Source organism: Typopeltis vanoorti, chromosome 6 (genome assembly GCF_054136105.1).
Source record: "Typopeltis vanoorti isolate ZY-2024b chromosome 6, IOZ_Tvanoo_1.0, whole genome shotgun sequence".
NCBI classification, from domain to species: domain Eukaryota; kingdom Metazoa; phylum Arthropoda; class Arachnida; order Uropygi; family Thelyphonidae; genus Typopeltis; species Typopeltis vanoorti.
The window spans coordinates 20,372,019-20,389,937 of NC_143554.1; the positions used below are offsets into that span (position 1 = coordinate 20,372,019).

Consider the following 17,919-nt stretch of genomic DNA (forward strand, 5'->3'; position numbering starts at 1 on the left):
TCTTTTCCAAGTTACTTCGAATACACAGTTTTGATGATAAAAATTGTGTGTTGCAAGCAACTTGGAGAAGATCGTTGATTTAAAGAAAAATGGAGGAATGCAGCCATGTTGAATGCCAGAATTAGTTGCGAAGTTCAAAGATAAAGATTCATCAACATCACATTTGCGAGACCAGAGAGAGAGAGAGAACTAGTAACCCAGTTGCAGAAGTCAAAATATATGATGGGCATAACAGACTTTTGTAGCAAACCTTAGACATATCAAAAGCAAGTCTCCACATGATATTCCCCAAAGTTTTCCATGGCATTTGTCCAAAGGCGTTTGACGTATGTGAAGTCCCCTCTGTTGACCGACAGAGGTGTTGGTTGGTCGTTTTGGATTTACAGCCGAAGCAACTAGGGCTATAAGACCAGTGTATTACGATCTGAAAATTGTGTATGTTCCGGTTTGTCTATTTTGCCGGATGAAATATCTCGCTTTCTGGGAGAAAAAACAAAGTCGCCACCGTATGAGACCGGCTAACTCAACTTCAGTTGAAAAGCCCTTAAAAGTTTTTGGCATCCTAAACGAGATTCGAACTGAAGTCTTTCCAACCAAAGTGCATCATCGATACCGACTAAGCTACGGAGGTTCCCGAAAGTGGTGGAATTCGAATTGGCGATTGTCTATTAGTTGAGGGGCCAAGTATAATTAAAATCCGAGTGTTGTTTTCTCCAGTAGCATTAAAAAAAAAAAAAACTTAAGCGAGCGAAATTTGATGGTAAAAATCAGTTGCCCTTCTTAGGAATGAGTTAAATATGGGATAATTTCCAAGCCGCAGGCCAGAGATCAGTAGGACAGGAGAGAATAAAAATACGATACAGAACTGGAGTGGTCTCTAGCACAAACGTTCCGAACTAGAGAAATCAAAACAGAGCCACGTGTTGGTATCCATTTTATGCAAGATTCTTATTCCTCTAATCTCTTTCTGATTAAAGATCAAAGGGACGTTGAATGTTGCAGGTGGCGTGAAATAGTGGGAGGACATTTTCCAAGATCACTGCTGCAAGAATTTCATGAAGTTAGAAGAGAGGATGTTGTATGAGCTTGGATGGTTTCAATGCATCTTTACCACAAACGATGTAGAAGCTGGATTTGACAAAAGGTGCAGCCAACAGATTTTGACAAGGAACAGAAAGCATGACTGTCATTTGGGGGTAATTCTAGTTGCTTCAACCTTTTTTAAATTAAGTTTTGGACTTGTGGTATTTCGAGTATGATATCAATAGAAAAGGAAGATAGAAATTTCCATTAAAGTCAATCGATATGCATATTTTTGTTGTACAGCCTTGGTATCCTTCCTGGAAAATTAAGGCCTAGATAACATATGGAATTTAAAGCAGAATGGAGAATAAATGTTTTCCTATCAATAAGAATTATTTCAGTCATAAGTTTAGTGTAATGTGAAAAGAATAAATAAAAAATAAGTCAATATAAAAACAGACTCCTAAGGAAAAAAGGAAACGTTCATCCCACTTGGCATTTTTATAATGTCAGATAACACATGGAACAACATTCCGTCCTGGATGATGACGGCTGTGCGAGTGTTAATCCATGGGTGAAGAAATCGACTAAGTTGCGATTTGAATTGCCTCGAGGACAAGCATCATCTACAGTACACTTCGAAGGATCACTGGGGAAGCGAGCTCTAGAACGTTTGAGGGGCATTGACGGTTATCAGGTATTTTGGTAGCGGTGTAAACAATTTGTGAAAGTTCACTGGTGATAACAAATGACTCCGCATCTTACATGCTTGATCTAAGCATTTGAAAAAGGAACGCCAGTTAGATCTATGAACATAAAAATATTTAAAGGAAAAAAAAATCACCTAACGCCTTTTTATTCCCGTACAGGGAGTAGGCGAGGCCGTTTTATTATTTTACTATTAGGAAAGCCTGAGAAAAATCATTTAAAGTAAGACAAACAAAAAAGTTCAGGTGGTTTGCATACTGGAACTACCAGGGCCGGCATGCGAACGCCGCAACGAAGGGGGCGACGCCGGCTGAGGAGCACAGTTCATTTTTAAGAAACGAAATTTTTATCATAAAAACAAAAAATTCTTAGAATGATCAATATTAAAATAAATAAGGTCGGATACACCAAAATAAAAATATAAACAGCCGCCTCTTCGATCAGCCGGCTGTTTACAATTTTGCAGCGAGAGCAGGATAAATGCTTGCCTGTTGTGTCTACTGCAGTCTATCTAAAGTGAAAAGGTTTACGGTTTTTATGCGCAAAAACGAATTTTCGTACAAAACATTTGTTGCTCGTTAACCAGTCATATGGTACGCATCTCAGTATGCTACTGACAGTAGCGCAGTACGGACTATTATTTCGTCTCTGTGTCGTGTTGTGCAATTATTTCTTGTGGGTATAAAATAGAAATGGAATCAAAAATTTAAAAAAAGTTATGCGATGCACAAAATCGTAAGCGTCATGCTGAGAAAGAAGCAGATATTAAGAAACAAACTGGGGTTCTTAATAAATTTGTTAAAATATTCTGATGCAGATTGTAACCAACTCGATACATCAGAAATCAGAGTTGAAGAACCGTGCACATCATCCAGTTTTCATGAAAGTACTATTGCAACTATTGAACAAGATAACAAGACGCATGATTTAAGTGAAAAACAGAAGGTTTAGTTGTAGTTGACCACGAAATTAAACACATTTGTTAGTCTCAGTAAATTTAGAAGATCCAGGTGAATGGGGAAATATTGATGAAAAATTACGAGTTGTTTTAATTGAAATGGGACCTGTTCAAAAGAAAAATATAATATATCCCAGAGATACATATGGTCGTAAATTTGGCAACACATATTATAATAGAAAAATGGAAAATGGGGAGCTCGTGCCAAGAACATGGCTGATTTATTCCGAAACTTTAAATTCTGTTTTTTGCTTTTGTTGCAAACTTTTTGCACCTACTGAATCAAGTAATCTTGTAGAAGGTTATAACGATTGCAGAAATGTAAGTACAACTTTGCATAGACATGAGACTAGTTTAACTCACGTGAAAAATTTCTTAAAATGGAAAGAACTTGATAAAAATTTAAAAAACAAAACTACTATTGATTGCCAGACTCAAAGCATGTATGAAATGGAAAAGAAACATTGGACGAGTGTTTTAGAATGCTTGATTGAAATTATAAAATTCCTTGGTAGCAAAAATTTTGCTTTTCGCGGATCATCTGATAAATTATATGAAAGGAATAACGGTAATTTTTTAAAATTAGTCGAACTGTTTGCGAAGTTTGATCCCGTTATGGAAAATCATGTTGAAAGGACCCTGCAACGAAACAATAGAGTACACTATTTGAGTAATGAGAGTCAAAATGAAATATTGGAAACTTTAAGTAACGCAATCAAGGATACACTTTTATTATCAATTCGAAAATCTAAATATTATTCCATAATTTTAGACTGCACACCTAATGCAAGTAAAACAGAACAAATGACCATTATTATTCGCTTTGTTTCCTGTGACAATAGAATTGTCAAGATCAGGGAAAGCTATTTAGGTTTTGCAGATATATCAGATTCCACATGACGTGGTTTATGTGCAACAATAATGGAACAACTGGAAAAATGGAACATTCCCATTGAAGACATGCGAGGTCAAGGGTATGACAATGGGGCAAATATGAAAGGGAAAAAAATATGGGCTCCAAAATTTGCTTTTGAACAAAAATCCTCGAGCTTTTTATGTGCCATGTGCTGCTCATACTCTAAATTTAATCATTAACGATGCAGCCAAAGTGAATGCAGATACAATTAGTTTCTTTGCAATTATTCAAGAAATATATAATTTCTTTTCATTCTTTTACAAATTGGGCAATCCTTTTAAAGTTCGTAAAAAAATTAACACTGAAACAGCCATCAGAAACGCGAATGAGAATGTAAAATTAATGCAATCCACCCTCCACGATATCAGTTAGGAGAAATTTAAAAATTTACGATGCACTTTTTAAAATTTTAAACAATGAAAATTTTAATAAAGAAACTCGGCATGAAGCACAAACATTATGTGCTAGAATAAAGGAGTACAAATTTATCTGCTCTCTTATAACTTGGCATGATTTACTTAACAGAATAAACCCTGTGAGTAAAATGCTTCAAGACAAAAATATGAAAATTACACTTGCTTTAGAATCTATCGAAAACTTAAAAATATTCTTACAAGAGTATCGATTAGATACAAATTTTAAAGTTCTAAAAACGGCAAAAGAACTGAGTGAAGAGGTGGATGGAGAACAGGAATTTATAACTGGTACGGAAGTTCGATGACGAAAGAAGACACGACAATTTGACTACGAGCATCATGACGAAACGCCACAATCGCCAGAAGATAAATTTAGAGTGAATGTGTTTTATATACTTCTAGATGTTGCAATATGTTCGTTAATAGAACGTTTTGAACAACTAAAAACATATTATGATAATTTCTTGTATAGATTACTACAAATTAATAACGAAGATTTACGAATTGTGACATTTACGTCTTTATTGTGGCAACAATAAAGACGTAAATGCAACAGAACTATATGATGAGTTATGTGCTTTCCGGGATATTTTTCGGAAGGATAATTTAAATATTCAAAACCCTTTCGATATTCTTAATTTTATTGTGTCCAATAATTTATCTTTCCCTAACTTTTCAATTGCTTTAAGCATGCTATTAACCTTACCTGTTAATGTAGCGAGCGGTGATCGTTCCTTTTCCACGTTGAAATTGATTAAAACCTATTTAAGAACAAGTATGTCACAAAAAAGGCTCGTTAGTTTGGCGTTAATAACTAATGAAAATGATATATGGAATTAGATGTTAAGACCATTATTTCTAATTTTGTGAATATCAAATCAAAAACCTTAAAATTTTAATAAAAAATTTTTGAAGTATATTTATGTAATGTAATTTATTGTAATATGGTCTAATTATTTCATTTCTGAATTCTTCTCTTATTTTCTCATCTATCTTAAGTTTCTTTTATTTTCCTAAAAGATACTTCCACTTATAAAAATTATTAAATTTTTTTTACAAGTTACTAAGAATTTAGTAACTTCTAAAATGCAAGAATTTCTTAAACTTTAGTTCAAATAAATTTTAACTTTAATTAAAATTCATTTTAATTTTGGTAGCGATTCGGGTCGGTGAGAAGGCTATAATCCCTGTATCATTATATTCAACGATTAAAGTCAACTGGCTTTGTCAAAATTTGCTTTAACTTTTGAGAATTTTTCGAATATTCTGGTTTTTAACGATTATTTTGCCTAGTCAACACCCCCGGTTCGTTACATTTAGCGAACCAACGTGTGGCTGTTCTGTCAAAATTTATTTAAGAAATTTCAAATAATTTAAATTTTTATTATCGTAAAAGAACCACACACGCCCGGATCGTTACAGGGGCGCTTAGATAGAAATTGCATGCTGGCGGCAAAGACCCTAGCGCAGGTTCTGGGAACTACCATCACATATATTTGTGAAGTTAATTTGCACGGTTTGCCTTTTATTCGCACGTGATCTCTTTCTCTTGGCATGACTTTATCATGGTTTTTATTTAAACTGAAATTGGGAGGGAATGGAACATACAGTAATGGACTATCTAAGCGGTGGAAAATTCCACACCACTGCTCTTCATATGTGAACTGGGAGCTTCTTATAGCTTTTCAATCAGGTTCGGTCCAATGTGCTATCAAAGAGAGGAAATGTTGCGTTTCTCTACGATGCAATTCTGAAAACATCACTCAATATGACATGCCAGAAGAAATGAACCGGATTTTTGCTCTGGAATCCAAATATGGTTTCTGGTCACTTCAAACAAGGAAAATAGTGGTAATTATGTCAGGCGTTTACGGATGTTACACATCGACTCCTGTCTACGCTAGTTTACTTCTAGACAGTTTCCTCGAGCCTGATGCCTGCAGGCCATACCCAAGGCTATTGATGGCTCACTAACGTGAAAGTGGAGGTAGACGATATGACTGCTGCAAGACTACCAAACTTCATTGTGGCAGCCAGAAAATCAGCATATTTTCAGCTATCAGTTTGGAAACTTCAAGCGTAGCTAAAACAAGGTTTTCATTGGAAGGACTAATAGAAAATGTGCATTTCAATGTCATTTCGGATAGAAGATAATCATTTTTCTTTTTTTATGAAAAAAATTATTGGGTTACTTTGAGTATTTTTGTATGTTTTTATTACAAATGATGTTTGTTTCAATGATTTCATGGATTCATTTGATGAAAGAGATACTACACAAAAGCAGATTACTGCAACCAGTACTGATGGAACCAAACTTCAAATATGCATCAAAACGTAAGCTGGAAATCACTATATGAAGATAAGGTCATGTGCTATAGCAGTAACAGCTTTTCCATTGTTATGCTGTGCTCTGATTTTCACTTTCATTCCTCAATTTATTTTTTTTACTCCCCCCCACACACACACACACCACTAGAAAACTCAATCATTCGCTTACTGCAATTTCCACAATACAAATCATCAAAAAAGTTTTGTAACGAAATCGCTAAGCTATTACATGGTTACAGATGAAGACCAAACAACAATGAATGGCTACCTTGCATCTGCGCGCAGATCCAGTGTTCAGATCGAACCGCAGTGGTAGTCGTTCTATTATGCGACCGAACTTCAGGAGTGGAAAATAATATAGGATAAATGAGGTGGTCGTCGTATGTCGAGGAATAGCTGCTCTTTGACTAAGTAATCTGGAATTCTTAACTTCGCTTAATTTCTCTTGAATGTTCATTGATTTTCGATATCATTTTACTTGTACTGGCTTCACATCACGTGAAATGTGCATCTCTTCAAATGGTAGTTATCCATATTGAAAATGAGAGGGTATTTTGTTAATAATAATAAAAAATTGCAATGAAAGCTATATGAAGTGAGCAGACTGTAACGATCGATGATGATGCATACAATAGTTTGACACCCACAGCGTGATCGCGACCAGTCCAAGGAATTCTTTCCATTCAATGTTACTTTGCATCATAAAAATACAGGCAGTCCCCAACTTACAGAACAGTTACGTTCCGCAAATTCTGCGTAAGTCGGATTCAACCCCTATCATTCACTTACCGCTTAGGAGTTAACAGTACGTATGCAGTAGTGCATTAAATGTTTTAAAGGCCATTTCTGTTACTTTCATGTACAGAATTCGCACACAAATTAATTGAATTTCATGTGCAGTTATTAATGCAAAGTAATAAAATACAGTATAAACAGTACGCGAAAAAAAAAAAAATTATGATTAATTTGGCCTTTCGACCTTCCTTGTGACGACCGAACAGCCTTGTTCTCTATCTTCATAAATTTCTCAATAAGAAGTTAACGTCGTTTCACTTTAGACTTAAGAACGGTGCGGAGTTAGGATCCAAGTAAACAATAGAAATATAGCATATCCATGTTAAAAGCGAGACTGAGGAAAGTGTACACGTGAGCCTTGCGGAAGACCGATATTAGATAACGTACGAATAATGAACAGGTTAAATAAAATTCTTATAAATCCTTTTTCTAGCCCTTTCTGATTAATTCACTAAGTCGGGAACTGATAACTGCAACGTACTTGGGCGTATGTATTTTCTGTGTCGGTGCGAATATCATTAAACAATCAGGCGTGCGCGCACACATACCGTATGTAAGCTCTTATTATCCTCGGTTGTTTAGCATTAAGCAAATTCAAAGGCTAAAAACAAATCTGAACAATAATGTAGATTAAGAAGAACGCATCGATATTTGTTTGGTGGTATGCAAGCGTGCGAATACTGATCTGCGTACTAGCAGATTGTTGGGCCCATATACGAGAGGTTGGCTGGTCAACATATAGTACGTTAGAAACGTATATGGGTGGTGGGTTGGGAAAGGAGAAACTTGTTTTTACATTTGATTTAAAAGCCTGTATGTTGTATTCCTTGGGAAATACGTTAGGGGGAAGACTGTTCCACAGTATCGCAGTAGCAGGGATGAAGGAGGAAGAAAAGAAACTTGTTCTGTGGGTTTTAAGGTGGAATTCATCATACTACTAGTTCTCTAGGATAAATTATTAATCACGCTATTAATGGTCACGATGTGACGTTAGCAGATAAAATAGTTAAGTTACTGAGTGACCACTTTGCAAGGGTGTATATATATCATTCTGGTCAGATTACTACTTAAACATATGTGACAAACACTAATGCGAGAAAAGAGGTGGATGAATTGGAGGTCCTTGCGATATTGCAGAATCCCAATGTAAATACAGCTCCGAGATTAGATAGGATATCAGCTCAGGTTTTGCAAAAATGTGCAAGGGAACTGGCAATGTCTCTGACTAGGCTCTTCAAGTCTCAGTTATGGTAGAGTTCCTAGGGAGTGGAAAGATGGCAAAATAATTCCCTTTCATAAGGGAAGTTCTAAGACTGCAGTAGCAAATTATAGACCAATCAGTATCTCAGGTGTGGTGGTAAAAAGTACTGGAAAAATTGGTCAAAAAGAGAATTAAAGAATGGGTGGATAAAAATATGATACTGTGAGGGATAACATGGCTTTGTGAAGGGATGGTCATGCCTTAATAATGTACTAACTTTTTATAATAGAGTGACAGCTGAGTTGGATAACGGAAATGGCTACAAAATGATTTTGCAAAGGCATTTGGCAGAATACCACATGGAACTCTGTTATGCAAATTAGAACAAACGGAGATGGATATGCCACTGGCTAAGGAGATTAGAAGGTGGCTGCTGGACAGACATCAAGAAGTGGTATATGGAGGGGCAGAATTGAGGAGAAAACAGGTGACTAGTAGTATGCTGCAAGGTTCGGTACTGGACCACTGCTGTTTAATTTGTACATAAATGATATAGGAAATAATCTTAAAGGAAATATTCAGTTATTTGCTGATGGTGCGAAATTAGGTAGTGTAATAGTTAATCAAGCGATGTGAAGAGCTTGCAGGACGATTTAAATAAACTGCCAGTATGGGCTAAAGATAATGGATATCAGTTTAATGTGAAGAAATGTAAAGTATGGGTATGCATTTCAGGATAAACAGATTACAAGCTGTGTATCACATTGATGACATTATACTCCAGGAAACGGATAAAGCTAGAGGTTTAGGCGGTAGACAGAGAACATATTGCTAAGGTAGCCATAATATCACTTGATTATTAAAGAACACATTAACAAATAGAGATGGTGAGAGTATTAGAGTGCAAAAACAGAGGGTGAAAGAATTGGTAGTTGTGGCGGGTACGAATGAACTGAAAGGAGATAATTTTTTTATGAGAGAGGACTTGAAAGTTTTGTTAAAGGTAGCGAAAGAAAAGAGTGACAGAGTTAGAATGGTGAGTCTGTTGCGCGGTATGACAGAGAGGAGTTTAGGAGGACGCCATAATCGCAAATGACTTTATGCGCAGGTTATGCAGACGGTGTGGCGTGGAATTCGTGGACGTGTGGAATAAGTTTGATGGGCGAAAGGATTTGTACAAGAAGGATGGCCTGCATTTGAATGGATTTGGTGTGCGGAGACTGGAAAACGTGTTGCCGAATGAAGTGAAAATGGATGTGCAGAACCAGGGAAACTAGACCTACCAAGGAGGGGGGGGGGGGTAATGCGGACATCAGTGAGACAGTTGAGTGTAAAAATGTATATAATGTACTAAGGACACGTAATCAGAATGGGATAGTTAGAATAACGCATCAAGATAGGGGTGGGACAAAGGGCCCTCTGCATCTCATGTATACTAATGCCAGGAGTATTAGGAACAAGAAGGAAGAATTTTTGGCCATGATGGGCTCTTCCTGGCCACAGGTTATTGGCATTAGTGAAACATGGCTGACGAAAATGATATAGTTAGCGGGATAGAATGTGTAGGTTATAGCGTGTTTAGGAGGGACTGAGAATAGAATGGGGGGAGGAGTGTTGCTGATAGCTGATGAACTGCAGCCAAGGAGAATTGAAGTTGTATCGCAGGATAGTGAAAGGAGCTCATTTGAGGCTATTTGGTGTGAGATTGAGACTAGCATAACAAAATATACAGTTGGGTGCTGCTATAGACAAGGTGATGGAATAGATGGTGGAGATAGTATGCATAAGCAAAGCAAATTGATGAAATGAGTGGAAGGAGAGTAATTATTATGGGGGGATTTCAACTATGGTAACATTGACTTGAAGGAGGAGAGGACACATGTGAGGAAAGAACTGGATTTTATTCAGTTACTAAGGGATAACTATCTGAGACAGAATGTAATAGAAAATACTAGGGGTTTGAGAGTGCTTGACCTGGTAATAGCATCTGAGAATTTGACTGTAATGAATATGACCATGTTGCCACCTACTGGTGAGAGCTATCATAAGGTCTTGACCTGGGAGGTGGCTAAAGGGTGGAATTTTCGATTAAGACAGGGTATATGTGGAATTACCGTGATAGCAAGTATGACAAGCTTAGGAGATTGCTTGGTTCAGTGCCATGGCATGTACAACTGCAAGGGCTGGATGTCGACAGAGCATGGGAAGTGGTCAAGGAGCATTTGTAGGAGGTTATGGGTGATTGTATACCTAGGGTCCGAATAGTAAAACAAGTAGGGGTTAAATGGATGAATAACACCATTAAGCTTGAGATGCTAAAAAAAGAAACTGTGGAGGGAATTTAAAGAGAAAGGTGACCTACAGGCACACGAACGGTATAAAACGCAGGCAAGAAGGATAAAGAGTGTGGTAAAAAAAAGCAAAAGCGGATTATGAAAGGAAACTAGCTATGCAAGCTAAAGAGAATCCCAAACAGTTATTTCAATATGTTGCAAGTAAAAGAAAAACTGTACACGGCAGAATGATTTTAAGGAATGCCGATGGCAAGAAGATCACTGAATCAGTCGATATAGTGGAATAACTGAGTGAGCACTTTGCAAGAGTATATCATCCAGGTGGTGACAATGAAAGAATGAAGGAAGGAACCATTAGTTTATACGGGAACTGTGGTGAATGAAGTGAAGGTGAATAATCTATTACAGAACCTTAATGTGAATACATCTGTGGGATTGGATGGTATACCGGCAAGGGTCTTACGTGAAGCGGCTAAAGAATTATCAGTGCCCTTGACCATGTTGTTTAATCTGAGTCTCGGGTCTCGTTTAGTCCAGAAGGTATGGAAAGAGGGGAAAATAGTTCCACTGCATAAAGGAGGATCCAAGACTACCGTTCCAAATTACCAACGGATCAGCATATCAGGAGTCGTTGTCAAGATCTTGGAGAAAGTAGTCAAGGGAAAAATACAGGAATGGATTGATGAAAATGAGATACTGTATGGGGGGGGGGGCAGCATGGCTTTGTGAAGGGTAGATCATGCCTCAGTAACTTGCTCAAGTTTTATAACATAGTGACGGCTGAACTGGATAAGAGTAATGAATGGGTTTACAGTGATAATGCTGGACCTGGCTAAGACATTTCACAGGATACCACATGGAATTCTAATCCGTAAACTGCAATATGGGAATGGATAAAGGGTTGGTGAGAAGGATGGGTGGGTGGTTGATGGAGAGATATCAGAGAGTAGTTTATTCAGGAGTAGAGTCCAAAAGACGGCCTATGACTAGTGGTGTGCCACAGAGTTCTGTTCTTAGACCACTGCTGTTTAATTTGTTCATTAACGATATAGGGAAGGATCTAAGAGGGACAGTTCATTTGTTCGCTGATGATGCAAAGTTGGGTAGGGCAATAGTGAATGCAGAAGATGTTAACATCTTGCAGGATGATTTGGATAGATTGGAGTTCTGGGCTAAGGAGAATGGATGTCAATTTAATGTGACAAAATGTAAGGTTATGCATTTTGGGGTGAAAAGATTAGCAGCAGTATATATTCCACATTGGTGGAACTGTACTCCAGGAGATTGATGAGGCCAGGGACTTGGGAGTGTTGATGGATAGGGAGATTAAGTTTAGGGGGTACATTGCAAAAGTAGCTAAATCAGCTCATCAAATCACTTGGTTGCTGAAGAATACTTTGACGAGCAGAGATAAGCAAGTTATTGTTCTTCTGTACCGAGCCTTGATAAGACCTCATCTCGACTACTGTGCCCAGATTTGGTCACCTAGGTTTCTTCCTGATGGGGAGGATGTTGAGAGGATCCAGAGGCGAGTGACCAAGATGATAGCAGGTCTATGGAATGAACCATATGAGAACAGGTTGAAGATTTGTGGGTTGCAGAAATTAGTTGATAGGTGGAAAAGGGGAGATATGATTGAGACATTCAAATTGCTGAAGGGTTTCTATAGGATTAATTCAGAAGATAAATTTGAGATCAGGACTGATGGTGGGAGGACTAGGGGACATCTATGGAAGCTGGGCAAGAGTGTGGTTAGTAAGGGTGTTAGACCTGGGTTCTTTACTTTTAGAGTGATAAATGAGTGGAATAAGCTGCCAGCGTCTGTTGTGGGTGCTATGACAGTGAATGAGTTAAAGGCAAGGCATGATAGATACTGTGAGAATGTCGAATAGTTGTGTGGACATGATGTTTAGGCCTCCCTCGATAAGTCTCTGGACTCCTTGGAGTCGCCCGTGGTAATAATAATAATAAGGAAGTTATTCCTCTTTATAACGCCGTGATAAGTCCACACCTGGATTACTGTGCTGAAATCTGGTCTCCTGGGTTTCTTAGGGATGTGGAAGCGGTGGAGAAGATTCAGTGATCAAGATGGTGAGTGGTCTGTGGAATGTTCCCCTATGAGGGTGTGTGGATTGCAGAAGTTGGTTGGTAGGAGAAAAAGAAGGTATAATAGAATCGTTTAAGTTGCTTAAAGAGTTATAGGAATGATGCAAGGGAAATGTTTCAGCACTTGGCAGGAGGGGACAGAACAAGAGGTCATCCCTGGAAGTTGAATAAAGATGTAGTTAGTAGGGGTGTGAGGATAATTTTTGCTTGTAGAGTTGTGAAAGAATTGCCAGAGTCAGTTGAGAGTGCTTTATCTGTTAATGGGTTCAAGGAGAGGTATGACAGACTGTGTGAATAGTTTGGGTCTCCCACGATGTCTTCGGACTCCATGGAGTACAATAATAATAATGATATTGGCAAATATAAACTAATTCACTCAAGTAAGGGAATTATTTTTTTTAAAGGCGTGATGAACAGATAACATGTCCAGAATTATTTCTTTAAAGCTCTAGCTTATTACTACTGTTGTGGTTATATTTTCAGTTTCTTCAAAAATTGGAATTTGATATGATGAAAGTTATCGTACAATATTTGTAAAACGTTTATAAATAAATAAATATATATATATAAATCAGGGTTTTTATATTTATAAATAAATATGAAAAAATATAAATAAATATAAAGTAAATAATATGTTCAGAGAATATGGCATATTCCGGTAATTGGACCACATTTTTTTTTTAATTAAGCTAAAAACACAATAAAGAAATAAAACCAGACAAGTTTCGTAAGTCGTTTGACTTACATCTTCAGGGGTAAAAGGTAACTTAAAGTTTAAAACACAGAAAAGAGAAATTATTAAAAATAGGACAGACAGGAAGATCTGGGGAAATACGCATGAACGAACACAAAAGGATGTGCAAAACAGAAGAGAACACCAATCAGATCTAGCTTTCCATACCACTTCCACCGGCCACAATGTACTCTGGCAGAAAACAAACATGTCTTACATAGAAAAAAAAAACTGTTACATAAGGAAATTTAAAGAAGCTGCAAATATGCTTAAAATTCCAACACAATGCAATAAAAATCAAGGCTTAATTCTACACCAAGTTTAGTCAGCTTTGATAAAAAATATACCTCAGTCAGACCTCGGACATTATGAACGTGAACAGAACGTGGCATCATCTAGCTTTTTAAACTTAGAACTGCTTTGAATCCGCATTCTGATTTTTAATTTTATGAATAGTCAGACGGCTACAACTGTATAGTATGAACTATTTTTAATAATTTCTCTTTTTTGTGTTTTAAACTTTAAGTTACCTTTTACCCCTGAAGATGTAAGTCAAACGACTTACGAAACGTCGGATTTTATTTCTTTATTGTGTTTTTCATCATCATCATCATCATCATCATCAAATTCCTGCCATGTACCCTCAAGGGGTGTACAGGATATGACAGTACTACATGAAAAAATTACATCATTACTAACTTCCTATCTACAATTTTCCTCCAAATGTGTTTTTAGCTTAATAAAAAAAAAATATAAAAAATGTGGCCCAATTACCGGAATATGCCATATGAACTTCTAAACCACAGAAACCTCCACTTACAATGTTCAGAGAACTTTTTAAAAAAAACCTTATTCCCAATATGAATTGTATTATTTCTACTTACTCAAAAGTAATACTAATGTAGGCTAAAGTCTTGGGTGACACAGAGCAAAGCGGTTCTTTTTTTCTTTTAACCATTAACGGAACCTCGGAGTTGGGTGTTTGCTGAATAGTTCTCTTCCGATTTACAACCACTCTGTATCCTATTTGCAATTATTACTATCCATGTCATTTGTAAATTTTGACAAATCTTTGAATAGTAAAAATAAATAAATTAATATAATAAAACAATCTTCAAGCTTTGCAGACAGCCGTGATACATGCTAGATAACACCCTTCTATCCCAGTAAACTTGGCACAATTGGAGTTATTTCCGTTTAGTCTTAAAATGCACGCAAGAAAATTCGAGCTATCCAGAATTCAAACGTTCTCTTCGCATTACAAGGGAATATTTAATCCGTACTTTTCAAACTCACCGACACTTTTAGGTTACAGTGCAACGAAGATATGAAGACTAAGGGATGTCTGTCAATAAGGCAAAAAACACCGAGAACAAGATATCAGTCTAAAATTCAAACAAAGCTGACGATAAACCGCGTAAATGCTTGCTAATCTCCCCAGGTTTCCAAAGAAACCTCAATATGTATTCCTCACCACCACCACACACGCCACCTCGCGGGTCTATGAGTCAGAGAATCTGGGAGTTTCCTCGAGTGCTCATTGTAAGGAGACGATGCGGCGAATCCGTGGTATCTGTTGGGACGATGCCTATTTCAATGTCATATACATCAGTTATTTACTGAGTGGGTCCTTTTTTTTTTTATTCTCGCTGCTTCCTCCCAATGTCATTAGAGTATTCGACTGGTAGGCGTGAATATTTTCTGTTTTACTATGTTTCGTCTAAGGAATGGAGTCTGCCTATTCCTTCTCAGGTATTTGACTTACCTAATAGGCAGAATCCCATGAGACACCTGATCTGCATCGAAGGAGCGACCAAATATTCCCCTTGAAGAAATGGAGATGACAAGAATTGAAGGCCGTAGCAGCCAAGGCCAAAATGGGCATGTTACCTTGAATGTAACATCTACTGCTTCTCAGACTAATGATGGAATTGACTCAACGCAGAAGGGTCCTTTCTGGCTATATTTGTCACAGCAATAAACGATATTAAAAAGACACTTTCAGCTCAAAATAGAAAGAAACTCGTATTACTTCGCTAACATGAGGCGAACATTTTGCTTGAGTGAGAAAATGCAAGCAAACTCAAGTTGTGATTTTTTTTTCTTTCTTTTTTTTTTTTCTCTCTTAACTATGACGAACAATTTGCCAACCGGTTTTACCCGGAGAGCTTCAGGCATTTCATGTCCTTCACAGAAGTCAATGTGCAGAGCCGGACATTAACAGCCTAAACTCAGAAATGTCCTTTATCGGTTACACTGAGCTTCGATACAATTATTGTTTATAAGTATCGATATTACTGGAAGAAATACTGCATAATTACCAATTAAACAAACAATTTGCTTATTGAAGAAACGTAAAATCCATGAAAATCACTGATATTCTCTAAGTATTCCGAAGAGCAAATGAAGTTCTATGAATTCATATTAATTCATCTTTAACACATTTAAGATTAGTCTTAGTAAAGGTTGCGGATTAGACGGTTTCGTATTGACGCCGAAGCAGCCATGTAAATTGGAAGAATAAAAATAAAATAATCGCTTACCAGAATGTTTCTGATTCAAGGGAAGAAACGACAGTTCCAGGTTGAAAATCCTGCCTCCTCCTCCGTTCACGATAAATTAGCAATCGATAGCCCCGTAAATTCATTGACAGGATTCGAATACAAGTTTATGCATTAAGCAGAAGGCAATAACATTTTAATAATTTCCAGATGAATACAAAATTCAACTTTGAACTTTTACCATTAATAATTCATTTCTAAAACTGAATTATTCTCTGCTGCTTTTGTTAGGAAATTTTCTGTAGTTTATTTTAAAAAAGCTGAGTCTTTATAACGTTTCTTGGGCCAACGTGACAATGCGTTGGCCCAAGATTTGTATTTCACAGCTATCTTGGATAACAAATAATCTAGAATCGGCTCCGAATATAGTAGATAAAGAAAATGACAACATTTAGTATAAGTAATTGAAACCGGAGTTACTTTTAAGAAATTTCCGTATTTCTTTTTAAGAGAAGTGCATAAAGCATTAAAGGAATATGCATCTGAAATACAGATTGGGGGGGGGGGTCATTCTTTCAACGGGAGACAGTTTCTTCTTTAAGTTCTCACATCATGTTTCAGAGTTTGGTGTTCCTCATCCAAATAGAAAGAAACTCATTCTGAATTTTAGATTTTTTTTAAAAAATTCGGGTTCCTTTATTGCAAATAGTATAATCCCAGACGAGACTCTACTTAGTAGTAAATAGCTATACAAATTTGTAAACAAAATATATGTGCATAACATGTACTGGTAGTTATTACCTTATTGCAATTCAAATATTATTATAGTCAAATACATGTAGTTTTAGATCATTATCATCATCAAATTCCTGATATGTAGCCTGAAGGGGGGGGGGGAGGGTACAGCAGATGAATGATAGCACTACATAAAAGGTTTACGCAATTACTACCTTCCTGACGACAATTTTCTTCCAAATTAACCTGCTATCTGTCAGGACTCCAGTGTCGTTAAGATCTTACATTTCGATCTCCCAAAATACTTCTTCCTGTATCCACCTAGATCTTGATCTTCCTCTGGGTCTTTTTCCTGACATACTAGCAACAGCCTTGTTTTGCTAACATTTCCTCTCCCATTTTGTTTAAGTGACCATACCATCTAATATTAGCTCTACTCGCATTGCTGTATGCTATATCAAGTTCTTTCGTAATATCTTCATTTTTAATTATTTTGCCGTTAATTACATCTATTCATCTTACTAATTTTGAACTCTCATAACTGTCGCCAGTCTAACTTTTTTTTTTTTTTAACCCAGTTCTCAGATCCAGCAAAGATACCGAGTTGAATATCTCCATTTTAGTATCAAACCTAATGCCACTTTCTTTCATAATGTGACTCATGTATAGAATAACAGTGGCGATAGTACGCATCTGATTTAACATCTAACCATCTTCCTATATCTCATTAAATTCTAACTGCAGCCTTCGCAACTCAAATATATACTATTTCTACTCAATATAATGTCTCATTTTGACCACATAACTGTAGCATTTTGTACAGCTTTTCTCTTGACATTTTCCCAGATCTGCAAACTTAAATAAAGATCCTTGTTATATTCAAGATTTCTCAACTATTTGTTTTAAAGTGATCCCAACAACCTCTATTTGGCCTGAATAAAGCTTGTTCTTCTCCTATAATTTTCATCAGTCTTCTCAGGTACGCTTGAAAATCTCACTTGGAACACTCAACAGAAATTCCTGTAATTCTCACATTCAGTTTTATTTTCCTTTTACAGATAGGTACTATGTGAGCTCAATTCCAATCACCTAAAATTTGACCTTTTGAACATGACTTTTGCTACATTACGCAGTGCAGCAAATGTAAAACTTTATACCTCCATGTCCGAGCATTTCTCATCAAATATCCTCTACTTCTACCTTTC

At 36.7% G+C, this 17,919-nt stretch overlaps 1 protein-coding gene across 2 annotated transcripts in view; it reads right to left on the bottom strand.

Moving 5' to 3' along the window:
• Positions 1 to 17,919, bottom strand: part of Hsepi (D-glucuronyl C5-epimerase) — a 133,596-nt gene that overhangs the window by 92,407 nt on the left and 23,270 nt on the right. Inside the window, exon 2 of one of the 2 annotated variants that reach the window (XM_090394087.1) lies at positions 4,728 to 4,782. The exons of the other annotated variant lie outside the window; for it this stretch is intronic. The gene's annotated coding sequence lies outside the window, so the exon portion shown is untranslated. The remainder of the gene's footprint in view (positions 1 to 4,727; positions 4,783 to 17,919) is intronic. 2 annotated transcript variants of the gene reach the window in all.